This window comes from Dipodomys merriami, unplaced genomic scaffold (genome assembly GCF_024711535.1).
Source record: "Dipodomys merriami isolate MVZ:Mamm:240054 unplaced genomic scaffold, mDipMer1.0.p SCAF_7, whole genome shotgun sequence".
Lineage (NCBI taxonomy): Eukaryota > Metazoa > Chordata > Mammalia > Rodentia > Heteromyidae > Dipodomys > Dipodomys merriami.
The window spans coordinates 34,251,171-34,257,764 of NW_027206290.1; positions in this window are offsets into that span (position 1 = coordinate 34,251,171).

The window sequence follows — 6,594 nt, forward strand, 5'->3', positions numbered from 1 at the left end:
TCCCCTCCAGCATCTGTTGTTATTACAGTTCTTGAGTATAGCTATTCTAACTGGGGTGAGGTGGTATCTCAATGTTGTTTTGATTTGCATTTCTTTTATGGATAGGGAGGTTGAGCATTTCTTCATGTGTCTATTGGCCATCCTTCTTTCCTCTTCAGAGAAGTTTCTCTTTAAGTCTTTAGCCCACTTATCGGGCAGTTGCTTCTTTGAAGATTTGTTAATTTTTAGAGTTCCAGGTATATTTTAGATAGGAGACCCTTGTCCATTGTATGGCTAGTGAAGATCTTCTCCCAATCCGTGGGCTTTCTATTGATCTTGCTAGCTATGTCATTTGCCATACAGAAGCTCTGCAATTTCATGCAATCCCATTTGTCCAACCTTTCTTTGATTTGTTCTGTTTCTGGGTCTCTATTAAGAAAATTTGGGCCTGTGCCAAGGAGACCTAGGGTTTCTCCTATTCCATCCTGTAATGTTTTCAGAGTGTCTGCTTTGACTCCGAGGTCTTTGATCCATTTGGAGTTGATTCTGGTGCAGGGTGACATATAAGGATCTAGCTTTAGTTTTCTACAAGCGATTAACCAATTTTGCCAGGACCATTTACTGATGAGACTGTCTTTCTTCCATTCTATTTTTTTTTAGCTCCCTTAGCGAAAATTAGATGGCTATAGGTCTGTAGGTTCATTTCTGGGTTTTCAATTCTATTCCATTGGTCCTGAGGTCTGTTCTTGTGCCAGTACCAAGTTCTTTTGGTTATTATGGCTTTGTAGTAGAGTTTAAATTTTGGTATTGATATTCCTCCAGCACCGTTCTTTCTGTTAAGGATCATTTTTGCTATTCAGGGTCTTTTATTGTTCCATATGAATTTTTGGATAGCCTCTTCTATTTCTTTGAATAATGAGATTGTAATATTGATAGGTATGGCATTGAATTTGTAGATAGCTTTGGGAATTATTATCATTTTCACCATGTTGATCCTTCTTATCCTTCTGATCCAGAATTATGGGAGGTTTTTCCACTTTCCAAGTTCTGTTTTCATTTCCTTTTTCAGGTTTTTAAAGTTTTCATCATAGAGGTCCTTCACTTCTTTGGTTAATTCCTAGGTATTTTGTTTTTTGTGGGGCTATTACAAATGGAGCTTCTTTCCTGATTTTAGCCACACTTTTCTCATTGTTGGCATGCAGAAAAGCCGTTGATATTTTAGGGTTAATTTTATACCCTGCTACTTTGCCAAAGTTTTGAATCAGCTTGAGTAATTTGGGAGTGGAGTCTGTGGGATTCTTTAAATACAAGATCATGTCATCTGCAAAGTGGGAGAGTTTTACTTCAGGTTTCCATATTTGGATCCTTTTTATGTTTGGATCATTTCTTATTGCTGTAGCTAGGCATTCTAATACTAAATTGAAGAGCAGTGGAGAGAGTGGACATCCTGAGTTAAGAGGAAATGGCTTTAGTTTTTCACCATTAAGTATAATGCTGGCTGTAGGTTTGTCATATACAGCTTTTATTGTATTGAATCCTAACAGTTTTTGTCTGACTGATGCTTGCAAGAATGTGTGCAGACATGATTTAGGATGGTTCTTAGTGACTAGAGACATCCCCAGATATCTTAAGATTGGGAAAGGGAAAAGAATGAAGGCAGATATATGGCTAACAAAAAGTAGACTGGCTGTCTTCACTTGTCTCACGGCTTTTTATATAGAATGGACACACCAGAAAAAAATATTTAAAAGCAACTTAAAAATAGACTCCCGATCACCCATAAGATATTAAAGAAGCAATCATCTCTAAAAATGGATAAGCGTACTACAGAGGTAGTGAGCAACGTGCCACAGGAATACTCAAGAAAAAAATACAATTTTGAGATGGCTTATTGAAATAGCTACTTGATTTAACTTCATTTACAATTACACAATTAATCTATGTTTATTGTTGAAAACCTTTTAACTGTAAATAAAAGTAAAATGTTCTCAATTCCATCACCCAGAGTTAATCAATGTTAACAGGCAGACATGGAATATATCCTTATAGTCCTATTTTAGATATTTAAGCACTTAAAATCTATATTTGTTTACAAATATAAAATTCACTATTCATAATTTTTATGTAAATTTATGTAAATGAATCTTCTTAAAATTCAACGTTCCCCTAAAACATCTACTAAACATACCATTCATGTGTGCATTAAGTCTTGTTAGAGTTATTTACTCTTTAGAGTCATAGTAATAAATACTCAGTTATATCTATGTATTCATTTACTGATAACTCACAGTTATATACCCAGACACAGTAAAAAGAAGCAGTGAATTACAGATTGAGAGACCTGGGTTCTAGTCTCAGGTAAGATGCTCATGGACTGACTGTACAATCTCTCTGAATCTTAGTTTATCCATCCATGCAATCAGATGAGATAATCCAAAAGATTCTTTGGTGAATTATTACTGTATGAATAAGTGAACACAATACTATATATTACCTCTAGGAGAGATAAGACTAGTAAAAATAGAACCTGCCTTCTAGATGTTTGGGGACTCATACACACAACAAAGTGAGTAACAAAGACCATCAGTGATGGACGTGCCAAAAAATAGTAATGGAATCCATGTCTGCTGTGGTAATGAGGTACATCCCACTTGCACTAGTATTGGATTGAAGTTCACCACATTTTAAAAGGAGGCATTTATGAAGTGAGATACTCATGGACTCCATGTACTAAGTGTGTTAACTATATAAGCTCTTGGCCAAAGAGAGCTTCCTTGCTTATACCATGCTATCTTTCTGAGAGCTGATTACCCTTGATTAGCCAACTAGGGGCATGTCTCCCTTGTCTGTATGTGAAATAAATATGAAGAACCATGTCAGCTCGACAACACTCCATCAGACTAGCTATCATCTTCTCTTCTCCCTGGTCAAGTAGTCTTCCCCGGCAATCCTGCTTCTCTTAGGCATTGCTCATGTGAGTACATATAAAAATTTCCATGGCTGGGAAGGGGCTCAGCGGTAGAGTGCTTGCCTAGCATTCATGAGGCCCTGGGTTCGATTCCTCAGCACCACATAAGCAGAAAAAGCTGGAAGTGGCGCTGTGGCTCAAGTGGTAGAGTGCTAGCCTTGAGTTGAAGAGCTGAGGGACAGCACCCAGGCCCAGAGTTCAGGCCCCACAACCAGCAAAAAAAAAAATCCATCAAAAGATATATTTCCTGACCTGTGAAATGTCCTTTAAGTTATCCTAAAAGTTAAAGGAAATAAAACCTAGAAACCCACAGATCCAAGAAGCTCAGTAAGTCCTAAAACGGAACAAATATGAAGAAAACCACCCTGAAGAATCTTATAATCAGGAAGTTGTTGAACTCCTAGTGGAGATAAAAATCTTAAAAAATAAGTCCAAGAATATTACATCCAAAGAAACAAAAGAAACAAGAATTACCACAGATATCCCAAAGAAATAAATCAACTCAGAAGACAGCAGTCATATCTTTTAAAGATCTGAAAGAAAAAACCTGTCATCCTAGAATTCTATAGAGTTAAAATCATTCTAACAAAAAAGGCTTTTTCTGGTATAAAAAAAATTGAGATAATTCATTACCAAGAAAGCAACACTGTTGAAACCTGTGTTTAAAATCTTCAGATGGAAGAAAACAATGCAAATGCAAATTAGGATCTGCACAATGCCCCGGAGAAACCCAAAATGGTAAATATGAGAGTGGATACAAAAGATATTTTTCTTGTTTTTAAATCTATTTAAAGGATAATTGATTGTTTAGAGTAAAAATAATAATAACAACCCATTTTAGGATATTGCAATATATATCAAACTCAAATGTGTAACAACAAAAGCACAAAGGTTGGGAGGACAAAATAGCAATGGAACCAGATACTATTATGTACAATATGTTCAGTAGAAAAAAATATGTTCAACAGTTTAATATCATCTGTAGGTGGGATATGTTAAGTTAAAAAATATAAGCTGGATGGGGCTGGGAAGGTGGCTCAGTGGTAGAGCACTTGCCTTGCATGTCTGAGGCCCTGGGTTCAATTCCTCAGCACCACATAAACAAAAAGAAAAAAGCCAGAAGTGACGCTGTGGCTCAAGTGGTAGAGCGCTAGTCTTGAGCTGAAGAGCTGAGGGACAGTGCCCAGGCCCAGAGTTCAGGCCCCACTACCAGATCTATATATAGATATAGATACATATATATAAGCTGGGTGCCAGTGGCTCACACCTATAATCCTAGCCAATCAGGAGGCTGAGATCTGATTATAGCAGTTCAAAGCCATCCCTGGCAGGAAAGTCTATGACACTCATCTCCAATTAACCATCAGAAACTAGAAGTGGCACTGTGGCTAGAGCACTAGCCTAGAGCATAAAAGCTCAGAGATAGTGCCCAGACCCTGAGTTCAAGCCTCATGACAGACAAGTAAAGAAAAAAAATATATGCATATATACACACACATGAAAGGGAAGACATTATAAAGATGAATTGCACTCATAAGCTGACATGTTGAATTGAAACCCTTTTGTACAACTACTTAAAGACCATTTAAAAAGGAAATAATTCATGGATAATAAATGAGTGTCCTGTATTTAAGAGTTCCCAGAAACAGCATAAAAAATAACAAGGTGTTTATGACATTTTTCTATGCTTATGACATTTTCTATACTCTATTTTCTTTTCTGAGAAGAAAAGAACTACTGAGAGGTTAGGAATTTTGAAGACAATTCTTAAATAATCATCTATATCTACCATTTCTTCATTCTTCTCTTAAAGTTTGAAAGATTTCCAATGAATTCCTTAATAATACCTTTTTAAAAAATATGTTTAAAAAGGTATAATCTCTGTAGTAACCACTATAAAGATGAAATAAGATAGATAAGTCAAAATAAAAATAAATATATTATATATTTTATATATTAATTATAATTATATGATATATCATATAATAATATATTTCTGGTACATATTATTATATTAAAATTATATATTATACATTATATATTACACAAAATATAATGAATTATATTATGTAATATATTATAGAATATAATTGTAATATATTGCATGTTTTTATATAATTATACACATAAATATATAATTACATAGTTTATATATATATACATATATATCAGTGGGGTTTTGAGCTCAGGCATATTATATATGCTTCACCATTAAAAAAAGCCAAGAAACATGGCATGGTGTCACGTACCTGTAATCATAACACTGTTGAGTCTGAGGCAAACTCAAGACCAGCCCAGGCTATGCTGAGTTTGGAGATACCCTAGACTAAATAGTGAGGCATTGTCTCAAAAACAGGAAAGAGGAAGGGCCAAGATAGGAATAAAAGGAGAGGAGGGGTAGGGGGGCATGGAGAGACACACACACAGAGAGAGAGAGAGAGAGAGAGAGAGAGAGAGAGAGAGAGAGAGAGAGAGAGAGAGAGAGAGAGAGAGAGAGAGAGAGAGAGAGAGAGAGAAAGAGAGAGAGAGAAAGATCTGCATGTTAATATTAAAAGATGAAGTAGGAAAATCAGGAATAGGAAAATCATCAGGAATAAAGAAACCAATTCACCAATATCAATATCAAATACCATAATAATAAATATTTATATATCTAATAATCGACTTTGAAATGTATGAAACAAAATTCTAGAAAGAAATTGATAAAATTACAATTCTGGTCAGAAATTTCAATTATTCACTAATAATTGATAAAAACCAATAATAAGAAAATAAAGACATTTGAAGGCATGACCAACACTACTAACTAACCTGAGTAAACATTTATAGAATATTCTATCAAACAGTAGAAAACATTCTTTTCAAGAGATTGCACTAAATATTTTCCAAAGGAGATTGAATTGTAGACCATAAAACAAGTCTCAGTTTAACAGTGTAAACATCATTTAGGGAATTTTCTCTGGACACAATGGAATTTAAATAGGCATTGATAATAGAAAAAAAGAAAAACAAAATATTTGGAATCTTGGTCTCTTTCAAATAACCTATGAGTCAAAAAAATCACAAGAGAAATCAGAAAATGTTTTGACTGAAAAACATATCAAAATTTATTTTTGCCAGCTAATCCTTATTACTTAGTCAGCTGAAATCTGAGGACCATGATTCAGAGCCACACCCAGCAGAAAAGCCTATGACAATTTTATCTTCAATTAACCACCCAAAACTGGAAGTGAAGCTGTGGCTCAAGTGGTAGAATGCTAGCATTGAGCAGAAAAGTTCAGGGACAGTGCCCAGGCTCTGAGATCAAGTACACACACACACACACACACACACACACACACACACACACACACACACACACACACACACACACAATTCATTTTTAACGCTAAGTCAGGATGTGCAGGATAATTTGTAGCATTCAAAGGATACTATCCAAAAAAAATAGAAAGGTGTAAAACCAATTACTTAGGCTTTCCTTAAGAAATTAGAAAGATAAACGCAAATCCAAAAGCAAAAGGAAGTAAATTTTAATGAAAGAATAGGAAATTGAAATAGAAAAAGAATGAATAAAAACCAAACTTGTTTCTTTGAAAACATCAATAGAAGTGTAACTTCCTATTCAGATTGAACAGGGGAAAATGGGG